Genomic DNA, 22,909 nt, shown 5'->3' on the forward strand with positions numbered 1-22,909 from the left:
AAACCAATATGGCGGCCTCCCACTGTGGGGCGGGGAGGGGGAGGTAAATTCTTCTATATGTTGATTATAGTTTTGAAAAGTGAGGATTAGGAATAAAAAAGGCCAAGAGTTAGCAAACAAACATGCAAACCCAATGGGGCAGTGACCTCATTCCTACAAAGTAGGGATAACTCAAGACTAAAACTTAATGGGACACGGAGAATTATTAGCTACGATCTCAATGCTCAATCGATATGATGCACTATGGTAGAGCTGTGCCATTTCCCACCACATTTTCTTCGGAGTAGCATAACATTGCACTGTATTTCTCAAGAACTCCTACATAGGCAGGGAGAGACAGCGAGAATCCCAGTTCTTACGGGAGACTTAGCAAGGGTCTATCTTTGAGCATTTGACAGATCGGAGAGACAAGGAAAGAAAGGAGGACCCGAGAAGGCTGTGATTAAGACACTTGACAAGGCTGAAGAATGCAAATTTACAAATAGGAACGAGTCTTTTGTAATGAGGAAGATTTTGTTATCATGGGTTCCTAATTCTCTCCATATTAATATGTGAAATTGATAACAAAAAGATGACATTTTCAGGGAAATGAGTACTTTTCTGTGAAAATACTGATTATTAAAAATCTGCAAAGAGGCGGCATCAAAAAGGGACGGGGGAGACAAAATCCGGAAAGCACTTGACCCCGCTGGTACCATCTATACGCACAGATGAAAAAGTCGCAAACACACACGTAAATTAAAAAACTCTTAGGGATGAACAAAAGCAAACGTGTCTAACAGGAGGGAAAAGAGCAGAAGATCATTTCCGGAGAGGTCATCTGTTTAAAGATGCCTGCCGGCAGAAAAAGCCTCCTAGGATCGACTCCACTCAGCTGCCCGTTAACTGCTACCCCTCACGGTGGAGTGGGGGTGAATTGAGGAGGAGCACGCTCCCCGAAAGGTGGACAGGCATTGTTTGTGGGAAGGGGCTTCCCCAGTGGGAAACGACAGCTCTCAACCTTGTCCCAACAGCAAAGACACCTGTCCCCGGTGTCCAGGGTCGGCTGGTGCTGGGAAACCGCGTCCTGCTCTGTCCGGCACAGGAGGGGGGGCACACGTGTGCTGTGAGCAGGGGCCGCCCCGGGACCCAACAGCACGTTCCCGGAGCTGCCAGGCGCTGCGCCGACTTCAGGCAAACCCCAGGGCAGGGGGGCAGCTATCGCAGGCTGTGCCTCCCTCCCTTCCAGAGGGAAGGAACGGGGACCCGCAAAGTGCCGGGGTCTGCCCAGAAGGAGGGCGGTTTCCTCAGCGCTCCCTGCCCCCCACACGTTGCTCTGTTCCTCTGAAGAATAAATTTAGAAGCAGACGTGGCGGCTGGCTGTCTATGCACACACTGCGCTACTCTGTAGAGACGTGAAATCCTGCTCTCCAGGTCTGCAGCACAGATGAGCCTGCCCCCAGAAGTGTCCGTCACGGGGGTGGGGGGCAGTATTCTGTGTGCATGTGCAGAGATGGAGAGACCAAGGCAGAGACAGCGAGATAGGGAGAGGAGACAGCTCAGACAGACAGAGACAGACACAGAGACAGAAATAGCACAGATAGACGGTCAGAGAGACACAGACACAGGGAGACAGAGACAGACACAGAGACAGAGGGAGAGGGGGACAAAGGGAAACAGAGACAGAGGGACAGACACGGGACACAGAGAGATGGTCAGAGAGACACACAGACACAGAGACACAGGGAGACAGAGACAGACACAGAGACAGAGGGAGATGGGGACAAAGGGAAACAGACAGAGGGACAGAGGGACAAACACAGAACACAGAGAGATGGAGAGACAGACAGAGAGACAGGGAAACAGAGAGAGACACAGACATAGAGGGATAGAGAGACAGAGACAGCGAGAGATAGAGAGAGAGACACAGAGATAGAGACAGAAATAGAGAGCGAGAGAGACACAGATAGGGACAGAGACAGAGGGAGACAGGGAAACAGCAACACAGAGACCATCAGAAGAGACAGAGACACAGAGAGACACAGAAAGATAGACACAGAGGCAGACACAGAGACAGAGAGACAGTCAGAGACAGAGAGACACAGAGATAGACAGAGACAAAGAGACAGACGCAGGCAGACAGGCAGAGCTCCCTGGCAGGGAGGGAACACAGTGAATGAAGGAAGGAGCATTTTCTTCCTCCCGCTGCTGGCTCTGAGACCCCGCTGCCAATGCTAAATGCTGGGGTTGTATTTCCAGGCGGGGTGTGCAGGGAGGGAAGGTCCCCCGGAGAAGTAGGCTGTGCTGACACCATCTGGGCAGAGAACGGCATCAGGCCTCAGGCATCCGTCTGCAACGAGGCTCGGGGACTTGTCCAGATGCCCATCCCGGAGCCCAGGACCCTGCGAGGGGTCCCACACGGCCTCTCCCAGACGGCAGCTCAGATGGTACGCAGCTCCACATGGCACACCACCCCTTCTCCTTCCAACACGCAGGGTGCATGGTACTGTCCAGAGCGTTCTGTCGGGTCAGTCCTCCTACAAAGACCCAGTACCTTGACCCAGCCTTACGGCCAGCATCTGAGACCTGGGGTCCTGCACTCGTGGCCTGGGCGCGACAGCCGCCCGTCCTCGCAAGGACATGGTGGGCACAGCCAGGCAGGGGCAGCTCGTCCTCAGTCACCTGCCCAGCCTTTTGTATTGAAGACTCCCATTCCTTAACCAAAGACGTCTGAGAGACTGGATGTTGTCTTAGAAGGAGCCTGAAAGAGCAACCCGTCACCTCTCTGTGCCCCATGAGTGTCGGCTCGTCCTTGTCGAGGGAAACGCCTCCTCAGACAGTCCATACTACAGACAGATATTGTCCATGCCCACGCATATGTACTCACGCCACCTCCCGGGAAACCCATTTCTCTCGGTGTTCTCAACCGGTTTTCTCTCTCCAGAGATACCTGGCCCACCCAGCCGGCATTGTAAGACCTGCAGATTCGAGCCCACGCAGCTCACGCATAAAACGGCAACAGCCACCACCCAAAAAAGCCAACAACGACCACACGACTCACGAGGGTTGGTACGCGTTCTCGTCAAAATGTGTGGAATTTTCAGATCACAGGGCCTGAAGAAGGTTGTGATGCCCACATTGATTAGGAAAGTGGAAACTGACAGAACACACTTGACGCGTCCCAAGACAAAACAGCAGGTGCCCCCGAAAGTGCTTTCAACATAAAGAGGAAAGAGCAGAATGGAACCAATGTATAGACCAGCCGATTAGGAAGCACTCAGCGTGTTGCATGGAAACAGGGGTTTCTAAAGAGCCTGGAAACAATTCCTTCTCCAAGGAGGGGAACCGTCCTCCTGCGGATCTAATTTGCTTTATGCACGCAGAGGGCTGCACCAGCCCTGACCCTCATGGGTTGCTCATTAATGCAGGTGCGACGTGGATGCTGCATATGGCTTAGGTATCAGAACATCACGAGGACGTTAGCAAGGGCTTCATGCCTGCTGGCCAGCATGGTGTGCCTCCTAAAACTTAATTCCTAAGGAGGGGTTTCCTGCTCGGATCCCATGCCAATGTCTACATACCCAACCATGGGGGAAATGCAAATTGAAAACCCAAGGGGAGGTCACCCTGCACCTGTTACATGCTAATGACCAAAAAGACAAGAGGTAACAGGTGTTGGTGAGCACGTGGAGAAAGGGAAACCCTCATGCACTGTGGGTGGGAATGCAAACTGGTGCAGCTGCTGTGGAAAACGGCATGGAGTTTCCTCACAAATTTAAAAATACAATTGCCATGTGATCCAGCAATTCCACGTCTGGGGACACATCCAGTGGAAATGAAAGCAGGGGAGGAAAGAGATAGGCTCTCTGCAGCATTCTTTACAGCAGCCAAGAATGCAAGCAACCCAAGGTCCCATCGGATGGATGGATGGATGGATGGATGGATGGATGGATAAAGAAGAGGTGGTCCATCCACGTAAGGGAATGTGATTCAGCCTTGAAACAGAAGGTGATCCTGCCATTTGTCACAATGCCAACGGGCCTTGAGGGTATGATGCTCATCGAGAGAATTCAGACAGAGAAAGACAAATACCGCATGATCTCACTTATGTGTGCAATCTAAAAACATCGAACCCACAGAAACACAGAATGGCGGATGCCAGGGGTTTTAGGGACGGGGAATGGGGAGATGTTGGTCAAAGGGTATGAAGTTCCAGCTCCAAGTTCTCGGGATGGAACGTACCACACAGTGATGATACTTAACAGCACTGAATTATATACTGGAATTTACTGCATGGAGATCCTAAGTGGGTTCACTGCATACACAAAGTGGAAGCTATGTGAGATGATTGATGTGTTCATTGACTTGAATACAGTGATCATTTCGAAATGTATACATACAAGAAATTATCATGCCATTTCCTTAAAAAAAATCACCTTGGGGGGCGCCTGGGTGGCACAGCGGTTAAGCGTCTGCCTTCGGCTCAGGGCGTGATCCTGGCGTTTTGGGATCGAGCCCCACAAGGCTCCTCCGCTATGGGCCTGCTTCTTCCTCTCCCACTCCCCCTGCTTGTGTTCCCTCTCTCGCTGGCTGTCTCTATCTCTGTCAAATAAATAAATAAAATCTTTAAAAAGAAATCACCTTGGACGCTCTAAAATATACAGGTACCTCCACAAATACCTCAGTCATGAAAAAAAAAATTCAAATGCTTCAAGGGAATTGCTTGGTGGCCAGGAATGGGGGAAAATGGGACCCCAAGAAAGGCCCTCCTGTGCCCATGGAACCAGCGTGCTAAGTGGTGGTATTATGGGTCAGCCAGAGGCGCTAACAAAGCAGGTAGAAAGGACAAGCATTGGCCACATGGGAAGCACAGTGAAATAGTTGTACGTAACCAGGTTTTTAGGACATCAAGAGAATTGCTATCTACGGCATCTGACCTCCTCGGAGGCTCTCAGGCTCCCCCTTCTTTTTTTTTTTTATTTTTTTTTATTTTTTTATTTTTTTTTGTTTATTCTACTTTATAATCAACATACAATATTAGCTTCAGATGTACAATATAGTAATTCAACAATTCTATGTATTACTCAGTGCTCATCGTATGTGCACTTTTTTTTTATTTTTAATGATTTTTTTATTATATTATGTTAATCACCATACAGTACATCCCCGGATTCCGATGTAAAGTTCGATGCTTCATTAGTTGCGTATAACACCCAGTGCACCATGCAATACGTTCAGGCTCCCCCTTCTTGCTCGCTGGCGAGAAGGGAGTGTGGTTACTTGAGTGTAGACAGCAGACGAACAGCTTGAACCCAGGGAGTATAGACGCATATGCACATATAGGTCTGTCCTCCCTCTGGGCGGGACTGGAGGCTTGAGGGGCCAGCTGTAGCAGGTGGCTACACTGCGTGACAACACATCCCATGTGTACTGGCTTGAAATGACACCCACTTATTATGTCCCAGTTCTTTAAATGGGAAGTCTGAGTCGGGGAGTGCCAGGTCCTTGGCTCAGGGTCTCAGGAGACTGAAAACAAACTGTCAGATGGGGCTGGGGTCTCAGCTGTAGCTCGAGATCCTGTTCCAGCCTCATTCAGGTTGTAGGTGAAATTCAGTTCCCTGAATTTGTAGGACTGGGGTCCAGTTTCCTTCCTTCTCCCTCCCTCCTCTCTCCTTTCCTCCTTCCCTCCCTCCATCCTTCCTCCTTCTTCATTCCTTCTGTCCTTCCTTCCTCCCTTCCCCATTTTCCCCCTCTTCCTTCCCCATTCTTCCTTCCTTCCCCTTCCCTCCTTCTTCCCTCCATCCCTCCTTCCTTCCCTTCCTCCTTCTCTCCTTCCTTCCCTCCATTCTTCCTTCCTTCTCCCTTCCCTCCTTCTCTCCTTCCTTCCCTCCTTCTTGCCCTCCTCCCTTCCTCTTTCCCTCCTTCTCTCTCTCCCTCCTTCCTGTCTTCCCTCCTTCCCTTCCTCCTTCCTTCCTCACTTCCCCGTTCCTTCCCTTCTTCCTTCCGTCCTCCTTTCCTCCTTCCTTCCTTCTTCCCTGAAACAAGCTCCCCTGAAGACAACCAGACTCTGATAATCTCTAGATGAATTGATTACACAATTAATCAACTTTTCAGACATAGGGGGCATAACGAAACATTCCAAAAATGTCAGATTTTGAAAATTCTTTGGGCACTACGGGGAACTCCAGAATTTACCACCTCTGTAAACATCACCTTTGGCTTATCATGCTTACACTTTGGGAAATTTTTTCGGACTGATTTCATAAAAACAGAAGGCAAGAATCAATTTCAGTAACAGGTCTTAGGTTTTTGTTTGTTTTATGTTACCTAAGCACAAGAAATAATTTTGTTTGGTTTTGTTTTGTTGCTTGTTTTGGGCTCTCCTCTTTCCACCGACTTGCAGACAAACAAGGCAATGATGGTGCCTGGTGCTCTGTGTTTACTTTATGAATATTTCATGAGGGAGGTGGCGTAGCATGAGTATTGCCTCCCAAATCATTGTCCCCGAAACCGTTATGCATCCCATCAAGGGGAAGATGAAAGCATCCCGGTATTATTTGTCTCTCTTGGAAATTACGGCACTTCTCATCCTGAACCAAATGCCTTGCCCCGCGTCCTTCAGCAGCACACCCGGGGGCCTGATGATCAGATCAGGGAATGAGGTCCCGGCATCTGCACGGTAATGACTCTCATTTTGTTGGGGTGCCACCTCGATTTTTTGCATCATTTCCCTCCCACGGTCGTAAAGCACACATTAAAATTTGGCAGAGCCTGTTCAACAACGTGGTTAAACCCTCCCGGAGATCACACGCCATCAAGACCCAGAATGCCTTTTGTTTTTCCTCCAAAGAACTGCAGCGTTGCCCAACGGTGGACGTCTTTTGCGCAGGGGACTGTCTTTTGTTCGCTTTGTTTTTCTCCCAAGGAACTGTTTCCTTCTGCACCACACGGCTGAGATGAGCCCAAGGACGACGGCGAAGTCTGGCCAGGGTGCTGGGACTGACACGGGCTTTGCGGCAAGCTAGTGAGAAAGGCGTTCATCGCCAAGCGAGAGAGCACAGAAGCCCGGGCTCAAATGGGTGCTGTGGCACAACACTTTGGGGTGCATGTATGTCTTCAAAGCACCCCGAAAAAATGTCAGTCGTGCTTTATTATGCTCTCAGATTAATGCAGCCATAAGACCACAGGTTGAAAAGAGTATCAGATGATCTGAACCCTTTCTAACTGTAGTGTCACAGACATCGGCCAAACCAAAGGCTATCGGTATATATTATTACATAGTAAATACGGAAAACTTTTTTTCTGTTAAATTTTATTTAGTTATTTGAGAGAGAGAGCACATTGAGTGGGGAAAGGAGCAGAGGGGGAGGGAGAGGGACAAGCGGATTCTGCAATGAGTGTGCAGCTGGTTGAAGGGCTCGATCCCATGACCCATGAGATCATGACCTGAGCCCAAACCAAGAGTCAGATGCTTAACTATCTGAACCACCCTGGTGCCCCAAATACAGAACTTGTATATGCTATACTTATAAATATTTGTAGGTTATATTTATTGTGGTATATATTACATTATATGTGATATAAATATATAAAATAAATAGTATATAAATATAATAAATATATAACACAATATATATTATATGTACCATTTGATACATACTATGTATTATATTATGTTGTATATTATTATGTTTATACATAATCCTAATGGATAAAGTTTCAGAGGGGAGGGGGGTGGGGGACTGGAATAGGCCAGTGATGGGTATTAAGGAGGGCACATATTGCATGGAGCCCTGGGTGTTATATGCAAACAATGAATCATGGAACATTACATCAAAAACTAATGATGTACTGTATGGTGACTAACAACATAATAAAAATAAAAAAATAAAGTAGATAATATATAAAGGTATATATCATTTACGTACTTTTAGAAATCTTTCAAATAGCAAAAAAAAAAAGGAAAAAAATTATCAGCACATTCAAATAACCTCATATTCGGCCTCAAATAAACCTTTAGCTTGAGACATCAGAAGTACTGAAATCTGGCAGAACAATCTCACATCTAGCCATCAGCCTGGAAACGATACTCTCTACAAAATTCATAAATTCAAAAGCACATCTGCACACCACCGGGTTTGTAGGAGGTCAGCTGGCATCTCTGGCTGGAAACGATGCTTGGGGGCAGCATGCAAACTCCCGGAAGGAACATCGCAAAACACAGACACGGTATTCTCAGTGAGGTTAACTGCGTAAATGGGCACGTCTGTTGTGTCAGGGGGGAAATTCCCTACTGGTCTCTCCCCTTTCTGCATTTCCTGCCTGGGAGCCACTGACTGTCCTTTCCTTGGGGTTATCTTTGGAGGCACTCGCAAAGCAAACAATTTAGACAGATGGATACAGCACCTTAAACACAAACACACACACACAGGGGGATTGCATTTGTCTTCTTTCTCTGTGTCAGATCCGAACAGCCAACACGCACCACAGTTAAAAAAAAGTATTCTCTGTTAAGAAAAAAAAACAAAAAAGAAAGAAAGAAAGAAAGAAAGAAAGAAAGAAAGAAAGAAAGAAAGAAAGAAAGAGAAAGAAAGAAAGTCAGTCCTGGTTATCTATTTAGAAAATTAATGTCAACTCAGTCCTTATTTTGTAAGGATCTGCCGGCGTTTTCAAGGTGCAGACCTAAAATGTTCGCGTTTGTCATAATATTTGATTCCATTCAATCAGTTTTAGGTTTTTGGTTTGTTTGGGTTTTTATTGAGATTTTTTTTCTTTCTGCCTGCAGCCTATCTGAATTGGTTTTTTCTTGCCAATTTCAAGATACCCAAATGGTAATGATTCTAGCAGTAATGTTCTTCAGAGAACGATGTTTGGATTTCCTGTCATATGAGTTCACGAGGTCGGCAGTAATAGCACTGTGAACAGAGAGGCTTACACAACACACATTTATTCTCTCCTGGTCCTGGAGGCTGGGAGTCTGAGATCCAGGCGGGGCTGAGGCTGGGAGACTGAGATCCAGGAGGGGCTGAGGCTGGGAGACTGAGATCCAGGAGGGGCTGAGGCTGGGAGTCTGAGATCCAGGCAGGGCTGAGGCTGGGAGTCTGAGACCCAGGTGGGCTGAGGCTGGGAGTCTGAAATCCAGGCAGGGCTGAGCTCCTAAGTCCTCTCTCCTGGGCATGTAGACTCCATGTTCTCCCCATGTCCTCACGTGGTCATCCCTCTGTGAGTCTGTGTCCTCATCTCCTCTTCTTATAAAGACCCATGTTACGGACCAGGGCCCATCCTACTGACTTCATTTTACTTTAATCCCCTCTTTAAAGTCCTTATACCCAAATACAGTTCCATTCTGAGGTCCGGGGGCTGAGGACTCCTACATATGAATTCTGGGGACACGATTCAACCCAGAACGCCTGTGGATGGTGAGATCCAGGTTAGCTGTGCTGAAGGGGTTCCCTATGTGGGCTCCTCCAACCAGATGGTCTGGCTTGGTCATCCGTGGCACCAGGGCCCCACAGTGTGAGGATGTCTGCACGGGGTGAGCAGGGAAGCCAGCCACCTTAGACCGAGGTGGTGCTTCCTAGACCGCACATGGCTTTGCTGGCACCTTGACGGAAGTGCTAAGGAAACACCATCGCCTTCCCTCATCCACACAAAGTATCTGTCAAATCCCAGACTGGCTATTTCACTCCCCACAGACCACTCGGGTATTGGTGAAACAGATCCCCATGAGGACAGGAGGGGACAGGAATTCTCTGGGCATTTTCCAAAATGGTTCCCATCCCCTCCCACCGCAGGATGGAGTATTTCCTCCAATATTCATCATTGGAACGAGGCGGCGCTCCTGCAGGGGGATCTCCCTAAAAGTGCAGCCCCCTCCATCTGGACCAGACTGAGTCCCGGAGACTCCAAATTCTCAGGCTTGTCCACACTCAGACTCCACAAGGTCATCAATCACCCTGCAAGCAGCCCTACCTGTGCCTGACTCCCTGGGAGCTTCTGCTCCCACTAACCCTCGATTCTTAGCATGCACCTATGTGCACCTGTGTGTGTGTGTGTGTGTGTGTGTCTCCAGTTCCAAGGACAGCACTTGGCCCTGTGACTGCTGTTCTCTGAGGATCTAGGAAGACTTGATGGTTTTCAGTCTCTCGGTTTTTTCATATGAGGACAGACCAAACTCTACATGGCAGATCGGACACTGGAAGACCCCCTATTTCTGAGATTCACAAGTAATACCTGGAGGGATATGGTCTTGTCTCTCATTTATAAAGATGCTTCTTCCTGGCCTAGGAGTTTCCTCGTCTCCGTGGCTGGGGAGACTTAAATGTTAATGGGAGAGGAAGGCCACCAGCAAGACCGTCCCCTGACCTGGTTCAAGAGCTTCCCACGGAGGTTCTCAAATGCACATATTCGCATTCACACACACATTCCCTGAAAGATGTGGTCCATCTCCAGGGGGACAGAACAACCCATCACTGAGTGGCTTCAGAGCTTGACTGCCTGAGTCCCATTCTACCTCCAAGGCACTTGTTGGTTGGGCAACTTTGGGTAGGTCCCTCCAACTCTTCAAGCTGTGGGGTGGTATCAGTCTGGTGGGGCTGCCATAACAAAGCACCAGAGCCCATGGCACTTAAAGATGAGAAGGCTGGAGGCTGGAGGTCTGGGATGAGGCTGCCCGGGTAGTTGGTGTCTGGCAAGAGCAGTTTTCGTGGCTTGTCAATGGCCGCCATCTTGTTCTGTCCTCATATGGCAGATGGGAGAGAGAGAATAAGCTCTCTGGAGTCTTGTCTTATAAAGACACTAATCCCATCATGGGGGTCCCACTCTCATGACCTCATGTAATGCTAATTACCTCCCAAAGGCCCATCCCCTAACATATTTGGAGTTAGGTTTCCACGTGTGAATTCTGGAGGAACAAACATTCACTTTAACAGCAGGTCATCATCTGCAGACTGGGATAATGCCTTCCTTTTTGGGGGGCTCATCTGAGCTGTAAATGCCACCGTGTGTCAACCGAGAACACGCCCGTAAGCATTAGCCTCCAGCTAAACCTGCTTGTCATCACCCACAAAGCTGTCTGGCAAACCCAGCACGGGAGTGCTGGAATCATGCCAAACACTTACTGTTGTTAAGTGCTTCCGCCACCGAGACACAACGATACACTTTGGCCTCCCCAGTTTACAGCCACGTGGCAAATACAGGACCATGTGCGTGTCAGGTCTTATGTCTGCTCTGGCATATTCAGCCGACACAGCACAGAAGCTATCAAGGATGTTTCAAAATCTCTGTCTTGTCAAGCCGCAGGGCTAAGCAACCCTGTGGGTGCCAAGCCCTCCAAAATGCTGACCATCAACTTCTTGCCTTTCAGGGTCACGGATCTCTCCAGCAGGGAGGCCATACGCCAGGTTGTTGTGGCTTGCTTCTTGCATTCATCCTATTTATCTTTAGAACCTGCTTCTGCACCTGTTTCTAATTTAAAGCTAATGATGATCCATGACGGGTCCTCACGGCGACAGAAAATGACTCTGTAAGTAGATGCTGTCACATGCAAGCCAGAGGCTAGACGTTCAGGTTTACTCTAGAGAAAAACAGAAGTCAGAATACACATGGCCCCACGTCGCCCAGAGTCAGGGCTGCAAGAAAACATGCTTGCATGGGCTTAAAATCTCATCAGAGTGGATTTTCATGCTCAAAATCGTTAGGCAGTGTCATGAGGGACCCCAATGGCCATGTCCCCAGAAGCTTATTCTCCTTCTGTGACCTCCAGGTGGTGACTGCAGATCAGGAGTCATCTGAGACATGAAATCTGCACAAAGGAGGTTGAGTTCCACTTAGGGATGCCACGTGCTACACAGTCTTCCCTTCCCATCCCTCACTTTCTAATAAGGAAAGAGACTAAGGATGCATGGTGTTCTTCCAACAGAGTACCTACACTTTGCCTGCAGGTATGTATGGTGCCCCACGTTGAAGCCAGGTGAATGTGTGGGGCTCACACTTCATTTGAGGGATCCAGAGGTCATTTCATGGAAGACGTGCCTACAGGTCACAGTTCTGGGTCTTCTGTCCAAGCGCCATGTTGGTTTTTTTCCAGGTCTCTTGTCCCAGCAGCGCTGAGGCATATCTGAGTTTCCAAAGCTGGACCAATGGACAACAAGATGGTGGTGGGGCCAGCAAGGCCAGGGAACTCCAAGAAGACGGTGGTGGGGACAGCCAAGGTAATGAAGTCCAATAGGACGTTAGTGGGAATAGCAAAGCCAGGGAAGCCTGGCAAGATGGTGGCAGGGACAGCAAAGCAGGGAAGTCCAGTTGAGAACAACACTATGAGCCCCAGTTCTGAAATCTGGTTGTGGACACCTTGCTCAGCTCGCCACAGTCGTCAATAATAACCAGGATGACAGGCGGATCCAGGTACATATTCCCCACATTTGGAATATTCATTATGGGTGGATAATTTACTGAAAGCTAGAATCAGCCCAACCTGCCTTGACTGCCCCTCATGTCTACTGATTGGATCACTTGAAATGTAAACCTAGGAAGAAGCAAGCAACCCTGGGAGCCCATCATCTTTTGTTATATACACAGAGAACACTCGCTCCGATTCTTGATGTTTAACCCGTTTAATGGCATTAATATGACTTTCAGATTCTAGACCCCAAGGAACCTGCTATGGGTTTTTTGGTTGGTATAATCCACCAAGCAAATGCCTCATACCCATCTTGTATGAACAGCATCCTCAGTAGTCTGTGGACCATACAGTGACCAGCTCTTAGTGCCTGCTGTCCCAGAGAAAAGGTTTTCCTTGATACCAATGACACATCAAGCCACAATGGATAGAGAAGGCAGAACAATCCAAGGGCAAGAGGCGGTTCGCACACAATGAGCTAAGAGGGTGCCATTTTGATTGCAGAAGTGTAGACTTGGAAGTCAACAGAGAGGAAAGATGGGAAACCTTGGGTATGGACCAGAGGGAGGAGAAAAGGACACAGTATGGGGCATTCTAAATATGTCTACAATGTCCAGCACCTTATGGAGAAGGAGGAAGAAGAGAGGTCACCAAAGGACCCCAAGGTGATGAGGAAGGGGTCCATGAAGTTAGAAGATGAGAGGAGAGGCTCAGGAGCTGTCCACACATGGGTTGGGGTCCAGGCTTCCACACTTGGAAGCCGGGCCCCTTAACCTGGTTTTCTCATGTTTGAAATGGAGCCAAGAACAGTACCCACCTCTGGGATGTTCTAGACACAAGCTGTGCAAAGTTCTTAGCATAACGCCCAACGTATACTAGGTGCTCAGGAACTACGTCCTTCACCCTGAAATTCCTCTTTTTGTTAGGAGAACGACGGATTGTCAGGGAAGGTGACAACCAAGACATCGCCAAAGGCAGAGAGGAAAAGCACAGACTGACTGATTGAAGGTATCGTAATGAGGCCCCAGGGAGTGAGCAGCTCACCGCAAAGCAAAGGCACCGAGTAAAAATTACTCTGGAGAAATGTGCCAGGAAGGAGGGAGATGGGCAAAAGCAATATAGCATTGCAGTGGTATTTTCACAGTGCTTTTTAAATTAGGTTGCTAATTGGACAAATTAGGCATGGGCTGGGTGACAGCATGTGGGGATCAGCCGCCCTGTGTTAGCCAGGACTCTGGGTAAACAGATGACGCCAAACACTTGGAGCCTCACACATGGGCACAAAAGAAGCGACAGCACCGTGTGCATGTGAAATGCAATTTGTGTCTGCCAGCTGGCCCCTTCTCTCTGGGGCATGACCACCACTTGGTGACAGCCTATCCCAGTGCAGCCCCAAATCACCAGAGTGTCGATTTTACGCATCGGTAAAGACACCTGGATCTTCCTCCTTTGAAATCCAGCAAGAATATTCAATAAGTTTTCTTTCAGATCACCAACACGGTACAGCCACGGAAAACGCTTCGATTTCCACGTGATTTGGCCAAAAGTGATGGCTCAAACACACAGGAAGGCACTTTCCTATACCAGCATCCTTGGTCTTACAGTGGATTGGGGACACGTCTAATTCTCGTGGCAGTGGTATATGACATCCCTGGAATACTGCGACCGAGGGAGGCTCACCTGAGTTGTGAGGCACAGGGTTTGTAGCGGGAGTCAGTCACATACACACGGCAGACCACGTGCATGACGGACCTTCGTCTCCAGTCCCTCCAGGGGCCAGGCTGAAAGCACGTGGCCCTTGAAAACACAAGACCCTCGCTATAAGTGTCACTGTTACCATAAGCTATGGGGCATCTCCCAAGGCCCCCAGGGAAACTGAGGCAGGACTTCCCAATAGCTTAGAGGTGACCTCTCAACAGCCAGGGGCAATGCTACACCGTTCTTGGGCAAACTGAATCCTTTAGTCCACATGGTCCCCGAGACCATGCACTCACGCTCACGTACACAGCACCCCGAACACATCCAGGAAAACCAGAGGTCCTGCGCCAGACCCGGAACTACCATCATAAACCATACCAAAATTTGGATTTAAGTCGACTTTTTGTAAGGAATTGTTCCCTTGACTCTAATTTTTTAACTTACTCTGGTGACACCTGTGTAGAGAATTCGGTCCATCCATATTTAATTTTGTAACCATATTTGTGCTTACCTCCAAAGCTCCCTAAAGGTGTCTGTTATTATTATGCCCCCATTTTTCATTTCCTTAAGTGACATCAGGAAAGGGACCCATAGCAGGTCCCTTGAAGTAGGCGTGAGTCACAGAATGCAGTGTTTTTAATACTGTGCTGAGTGCTTGCCTTTTTTTTTTTTTTTAAAGTAAAACCTTCTTGGCTGCCTTAGATGCTTATCCAGTCACTCGGTTGGAGGGTTTAATCTGGAGGCACGGAGCCTTAGTCACTGTCCCCTTTCTCTGCAATCCCCTGCAGATTTTCTTGATAAAGAGCATTGTATTATGGATAATGCATTCTGATTATGTCAGACATCTGCGGTAACATTTATCGGGCAACAAGGTTAATTGCCTTTCAGCAAACAAAAACAGGTTGTGTTTCCAGAGAAACACAGTAAGGAATAAGGAGGGAATTCCATTTTCTCTTGTACTCATTTTGTCACAAGCGTCTGTAGGGTTCAGATCAACTTTTTGGGGTTTCAGAGGATTAATTTATAAGGTTCCATATACGCACAGCCTTAGGATGGACCCAATACCAATGACGGTCGGTAAACATTCTGTTCTCCCTGGAGGAACACGTGTGATGGAGAATGGTGGTTTTCAAACTGTAGGGTGTACTGACTCACTTTGCGGGGTGGGGGTGGGGGTTGGAAATGCAAGTCGGGGGATTCACCTCTAGAGTTTCGTGCCCCACAAAGGTCTGGGGTGGGGCCTGAGAAGTGGCATTTCTCAGACATTCCCAGCGGATGTTTGATACCACTCATCCAGGAATCCTACACTGAGAGCCACCAGATAAGACCACATCCCAAGACATACGGCAGTCATGGCCGGCTGCGGACATGGGACACAGAGGAAGACGGGGCACAGGGTCTCTGTTTCCCTGCAAATCCTCCTTGAGGACCAGCCAGTGTTCTCTATTCTAATTCTCACCTGGATCCAAGGTGACTCAGCCCTGGCTGGAAGGCTAGTCAGGAAAGAGTGGGTGGTTGTAATTCACAGCAGATTCTTCTGCCCCAGCAATGAGATGACATGTGACAGGTGTCACCAGCTCAGGGAGGCTCCCAGTGACTTACGAAAAAGGTTGGAGCCAGTTCCAGGGAAATGATTGGGGCATGTGAAAACACAACGGAGCTCTATGTTCCCGGGGCTATTCCGTAATCCACTTAGTCTGAATTAATACTCCTGGAGGATCACACTGCGGTCCCTGGAAGGTGCCAGGAAGTCAACGCTGAAATGTGGGGAGCACTTAAAATGTCACCATCCCTGTCAGAGGTAAAAGGAGCAAAATGGGACTGAATAGGATTTATGAAAATCAGGATGAACATTCACTCTGCAAGATCTCCCAACTGCTACAACTCTCAACGGCCCTCCTCCCCCACCAACCCCATATATTTTACTGTTTGACCTTGGTAGTGGATTGAATTGTGTCCCCAAAAAGATATGTCCAAGTCCTAACTCCTGGAAACCGGGAAGGGGAACTTATTTGGAAATATGTCTTTGCAGATGCGATGAAGTGAAGGATCGGAGATGAGCTCGTCCTGGATCACAGTGGCCCTAAATGCAGTGGCATGTGTCCTTGTAAGAGAGACACAGACACAGAGGAGAAGCCACATGAAGATGGGAGTCAGAGATGGGAGGGATGTGGCCATCAGCCCAGGGACACCTGGAGCCCAGAAGCTTGAAGAGGAAGGAAGGACGCTCCCCTGGAGCCTCAGGAGGGAGCACAGCCCTGCCCCACCTGGATCTCAGCAGCAGTGCTCCTGCCCCGTCTGGATCTCAGGGGTCCTGCCCCACCTGGATCTCAGACTCTGATCTTCAGAGCTGGGGGAGGATGAGTTCCTGTGGTTTTAAGCCCTCCTGTTTGTTGTGATTTGTTATGGCAGATGTAAGAAATTAGTACAGTCTTAAAGACATGAACAGACACTCATACTGAGGCTCATGATTCCTTTGTCCTCCAGTTCAACCAACTTTCTCTGGATCTTTCCTTCCTGAGCCATGAGCACCATCCTTGGCATTTCAGTAAATGCCACCTTCATCTTTCCAACTTTTGGAACAAAAGCCTCAGGGTCCCTTCACTGTCCTGCATTTCTGCCGTGCTCTGCTCGATTGGAAAATTCAAAATATGTCCCAGATCCTGTTGTCTTCTCATCATCTCCGTTGTCTGTCCAATGTTTATTTTCTGGATTCTGATGCCTTGACACTAGGGTCATGCTGACCCTCGAGGGACGGCCCCTCCCAGGGCAAGCCAAATCCTAGAGAGAGCAAATGACTCTCCTTTTAAATGCAAGCCAAGCAATCCAGAGCCCACGCCCCGACCCTGATCTCTATGGGGCTGCCATTCTCTGAGCTACTGTGCACCTGCCTTCAGCTCCCCAGGGCAGGTGCCAGACAGCCAGGGAAGGCCCTGTGCCCCAGAGCTGATTAGATTGGCCAACCCTAAGCCTGCTCACCCTGCCTCCCTTGCTCCCTCCCATGGAAACCACAAGAAAGGCTCTTGTCCGCAGTCCCCACTCTCCATCTGCCTCTTGACCAACCTTGGTGCTTCTCCACGTGGATCTCGTGGAGTGTCATGTTCCCTCCTTTTGGGAGCTGTGAGACACAACCTTTTCAGTGGCACCTGTGTCCTGACCTGTTGGCCTCACCATAATGGAAAAATAACGAATCCTGTATCTTAAGACAACCTCACCACAAGCCGCCATCTTCCTGTGATTGCCATGGCGTCTTGTAGAAAGCGGGCATGGATGGAAGAACTCCCTGCATTCATAACAAACTGAGGCTGTTCCTCGCTGGTTTGTCAGTCAGCCCTGACTTCAGTTTCCAATGGCCACCTGTATTGTCAGGAAGTATACCAACGTAATTTAAAAATCAAAGTGCTTTTGATCATGCCTACTGACTTCACAGCACTCCTGTATTCCGTATTAATATGGTTACTTAAGTATTCACTGCAGTATTTTAACAAAGGTCCAGCCATTAGGGTCATATTTCAAACCACGAATATTGGAACTGATATCCCCTGAAGTGACCACCTCGTTGCTTTTTCTACGTTAAGCCATGACAGCAAACTTGTAACCATATGCTTCAAGGCCTCACGTACAAGCAGCCTTGTTCAAACACTTGGGTTTTTACTTCTAGGTAATGTGATATAATTATCTTCGATTCTGTGAGTGCGTAAGGAGCAAACCAAGCAATGACATAAAGTGGTTGCGTATACGAAAGAAAATAATCCTGGTTTCAATTAAATATATATATATAAAAAATATACATGTATATATATATTTTTTGGTTTTGTGTATGTATATATATATATATATTTACAAACCAAAGCACAGAGCTGACTTTGCCAGGCTATTAATTGACTTCTAGACAAGGAAGATATCTTGCTTTAAGAAAATTCAAAATTGAACTCGAGACATGTGAGCATTGGGTCTTGGCACATGTGAGCCTCACAACTAGGTGTTAAACTGGGGGTAATGACATCAAATTGTGCAGAGATAAAAATGTTAAGTGTCACATGGAACCGGGCAGTGTTAGTTCTATGAACGTGTGTGTAATGAAGGTTTGGGGAGTATTAAAACATGGTTTTACCGTCCTCTCTTGGAGATGCCACGCCTGCGTTATGGAAGGAAGAATGTGCAGCCATGTTAAAGAAATAGGACCGTTCTGTGCGCGTGCGGGTCGCAGGATGACCAAGACACAATCTCTGAATGGTGTGCGTTTTGCCTTGGTGTGCCCAGCGTTGTCTCCAGCACCACTGATTAGCGAGTGCTCAGCCCGGCTGGTCCCAGGAGATACAAGACCTCCTGTTTCCCGCCTATTACAGGAGCTCAGAGTCCTCAGGTGGACAACAAGCCATGTAATTTGCACAACGGGACAGGGTGTAGTCCTGCATTTGGTCACATGAGCCCCAAGCGTTCTGCGCGGGCATTACATCTTGTGGGCTCCAGGTTACGGCCAACAACACAGTAGGACCCCCCCCACCCCCGCCACACACACAGTATTCCACTGTATGCACACAGCTCATGATCCTTATCTGTCCGTCTGTGGATGGACACCTGCGTGTGATTTGGAAGCTCGAACCTCTGGGCTTGGAGGTCTAGCAAGAGCTCCCTCCAACTCTTGTCATGCACCAAATTGATGGCGGTGTGAGCGGGGATGGCTCTTTGCAGACTACAGGGCCAGACAATCAGTGCTGAGGAGAGAATTCCGACATCTACAGGAACAACATGTTGCCGCTGGGTCAAAGCTCTGATTTGTGTCTTCAGTCATCATGCCGTAAGCCAACCACCCCAATATCCCAGATTCACCTTCACCAGGCTGAACACGCTCTGACACTGCACTGGCTGTCCCGGGGCTGGTTCTATTTCTAGCTCCTGGGCAGGAGGGTGACTGGCGTCTGGCGGTGCCCATCTGGCGGGCCCCTGTCTGCGTTTGGGCACAGCTTGGCCCTTCTCCTGAGTCCCCAAGCATAAAAACAGTCACCGGATGAACTCACCGGGTGACAAACACAGGAGCCATGTGTTCCTCCTGGAAACTTAGAGATGCTTGGGCTGGCCCAAGACACAGCAGTTGGCTGCTGGCACAGACCGGCGCCTATTCACTCACAGCTTATCTGACTCCTGAGCTCATGGCACCGAGGGGTACAGCCAAATTGAGCCCCAGCTCCATGCTGCAACCCACTTCTCACATTGCCAGTGGGGCCACACGCCTCTGTTCTTCTCCCTTGTCCCTTGGAAGGCATATTTGGCTTCTCCCGCCACCTTGTAATCTAAAAAAATTCAGTGATTCTCAGGAAAGATGCGCTGCGGATATAAAAACAACAAAAAGAGGCTCTTGAAGAAGTCGGTCCCAGCACGCCGAGCGGAGGCGACCTTCAGAAGACGCAAATGTTCACTCTGGAGCCGCCACATTGGAAAAGATGATCCAGCCCATGAAAGAGACAACGCCCCAGATGGCATCCCAAGCCCCAGCTCAGAAAGCAAAGACAGACCTGAAACCCACTGTGTGCAACCGTTTTCCAAACCGACTCCTAGCTTCTTGAAGCATTGTCATTCTGGAATGTCAATGGGACAGGTCACCTGGCTATGCTGCTCCCACCACTGGGACTGTGGCTTTCAATGTTTCTGGGTCAGGTGCAATCGGCTGACGCCCTTCACGGATTGCCCCCTTGGCCCTTCTTCCCTACTCAGCCCTCCTTCCCTCCTTGGACAGATGCTTCTTCTTTTTTTTTTTTTTTAAAGATTTTTTATTTATTTATTCGACAGAGGTAGAGACAGCCAGCGAGAGAGGGAACACAAGCAGGGGGAGCGGGAGAGGAAGAAGCAGGCTCATAGCAGAGGAGCCTGATGTGGGGCTCGATCCCATAACGCCAGGATCACGCCCTGAGCCAAAGGCAGACGCTTAACCACTGTGCCACCCAGGCGCCCCTGGACAGATGCTTCTGTTCTTAGGGTCTTGCCTACTGTGTTCCAACACCCAAAGCTCCGTCCTGGATGTGGGTGTCCCTCTTGGGCTGGAGAAAAGCATTCCTCGCCATCAGATTGTTGGAACAAGAATCGTGGAATTCATCTCAGGTATCATCTGCTCCCTGCACCTTCCATGTTCCCATGGCAAGAGCTACGGAGACACTCCTTTCTCTCTGGGCCACCAATGCCTTGGCTCAGATCTGGTCCTCGTTGGCCACCACCTTTATACTGACCCTCGTAAATTTTCTCCCTACCTTCTGCCTTGACGTCTATGATAAGCTGATAACGACTCTCAAACTTACAGCCACAGCCCAGGCTGGCACCCCTTTTTGTGCAAATTATTGCATCTTGCAACCACCTGGTTTTCCCTCCTGTGGCTACCCCTCCCACCAGCTGTCTTGATGCTTCTGTGAGGCCTCATCTCCTGATCCCTCAAGCACTGACCACCACCTTTGCAACCCTCCTTTGGCTTCACCCCACCATCAATCCGTCACTTGACTCCCAGGACCCTGCTCTGTTCACTCCCTTTGGTAGGGATGTAATGCCCCAAGGATTCTTCCTGCATCAAATGGAGTTCTACTTTCTAGAGCTGAGCAGTTCACCCATGCTGCAGTGTCATGCGCAAAGTGGCGGCATCTGTTCCCAACTAGACTGTAAGCTCCCCACCAGTTCCCAGTGCTGGTGCATGTTCATGGTTCTGACCACCCAAGAATTGCCCCTCCATTCCTGCTTCACCCTGGGAGCTGTTTCCCTCCATCCGCCCACTCCTCTTGTGGGCTCTGGGAAAGTTGTTGATGAGGACACCCCAGCTCCCAGTGCAAACCCAGGAGCAGGTGTGGGACCCAAACCAGACCAATCTGAATGCTTCCCTGGAATGGCCTGAGTCCAAATGAGAAAAACATAGTTTGTCAGTATTGGAGGCAGGACAAGGAAAGGAGAACAGAAGGGAGAATGAAGCTCGTCCACAGGAAAAGTAGACGTTGGAGGCTGGAAAACAGGCATCCTAGAGCTGCCTGAATCCCCATCCTGGTCACCAAAGGGGAAGTGAACGTTAAGTGTGGTGTAGAATGGATTTAGAAGCAAAGGCACCTGTCTTATGGCTTGGGCTGGTTGCAACTGGGGTCGGTCCTTTGCAACTGGGGTCGGTCCTTTGCAACCGTGGGCCATTCACACAGTCACTCTGGATGTATGGGTTTTACTTACTCTCTCTCTCTCTAAAAAAAAAAAAAAGCAGCTCAAAGGTGTGTCAGGTGTAGGAAGGACTTGCCGGAGAGAAGAAAGAGGTACGCGCAGGTAATGCTTGGGAAGAAGCAGGATCGAGAGGCAAGTGGACGTGGAAGCTGTGTCCCATGGCCAGCTGTTGCCTACAGAAACACATTAATGTGGAAAATAGTATAAAAGGTCCGCAAAAAATTAGAAATGGAACAGCCATATCATCACGTCTGGGTATTTACCCAAAGGGTGGAAATTAGGATCTCAAAGAGATGTCCAGCCCGTGTTCACTGGAGTGTTATACACAACAGCCAAGGGGTAGGAACAACCTGAATGTTCATCGATGGATGGAGGGAGGAAGAAAAGGCGGTATACAACGCAATATTACTCAGCCTTAAAAAGAAGGGAAATCCTATCATATCGGCCACACAGGTGAACGTGGAGGACATTATGCTAAGTGGAATAAGCCATTCACGGAAGGACAAATATTGCATGATTGTACTCACACGTTCTATATAAAAGAGTCAAACCCACAGAAAGTAGAATGGTGTTGCCAGGTACTGGGGGAAGGGGATGTGGAGAGATGCTGGTCAACGGGGATAGAGTGTCAGTCATTCCGGATGAAAACATTCTACATATCTACTCGACAACAGCATGTCTGTAGCGAGCCACACGGTATTGCACATTAAAGATGTGTGAAGAGGGTAGATCTTATGTTAACTATCCTTACTACAATTAAATCCCATTTTTAAAAAAAGGAATTGAAGACGTTTTTATGCCCTAATACACCATTTAATTCAAAATGAGACTAACTTTTCACATCTGCTCTGATGAGTAGATAAGAATACCTGTAATTCACATATTAAGTATTTGAATATAAAGTATTGCCCATACGTAATGCATTGATAGCTTTGTCTCTGGACTTTGCCAAGCAGCCTTGGGGAGGCTGCGTTGCTGATGCAGGGACCTTCTGGTTCAGGGACCTTCTGATTCAGGGGCAATGCAGGTCATCATGTTTGGTGGCAGAAAGAAACAGAAATACTATTCAGTGGAAGGCTGGTGTCATGGACGTGGGCATGGGGAGGGCCATATACTGCAGGTCTGCATGCACTGCCCATCAGGGGGTGGGGTCACCAGACCAAGAGCCCATGTACTCTGGGGCTCAGCAAGGGGAGGCTAGGGGCACCCCAACTTCCCATCCAAGATGCTACCAGTCAATGGCCTTGAGCGCCCAGTGTTGAGGCCGCTTAGCGAGATCAGTTAACGTGGCCAAGCTGGTCTGCTGCACCTTGTCCGCTGGGCTCTGTCTCTTGGGCCCCATGGGACACCTGTTCTTACACAAATACCTGTGTGTGTGTGTCCCCTAGAAGCCCTAGTGGGAGACCATGAACCTGGGCTACAATGTACACCAGGAGACTCTGACGTGCTTTGCTATTCATCACCTGCGGAATGGGAAGCCTCCATTACAACTTTGAGGATCACCCGTCCCTAAACGAGGCCATGACTCTGAAGAAAAATAGGTGGTGTCATGAGGTGTTCAACACAAAAACGCACGGTTTCGTGAACACCGGGAAACGCCCTCACTGGGGAATGTCTGCTTCCTCCACGGAGATCGTGGGAATGAGTCAC

General features: G+C 48.8%; 1 protein-coding gene across 1 annotated transcript in view; it reads right to left on the minus strand.

Annotated features, from left to right (window-relative positions):
• The window catches only part of DHRSX (dehydrogenase/reductase X-linked), a 125,621-nt gene that overhangs the window by 43,836 nt on the left and 58,876 nt on the right, over positions 1–22,909 (minus strand). The gene's annotated exons all lie outside the window — the stretch shown is intronic.

The sequence above is a fragment of the Ailuropoda melanoleuca genome, chromosome X (genome assembly GCF_002007445.2).
Source record: "Ailuropoda melanoleuca isolate Jingjing chromosome X, ASM200744v2, whole genome shotgun sequence".
Taxonomy (NCBI): domain Eukaryota; kingdom Metazoa; phylum Chordata; class Mammalia; order Carnivora; family Ursidae; genus Ailuropoda; species Ailuropoda melanoleuca.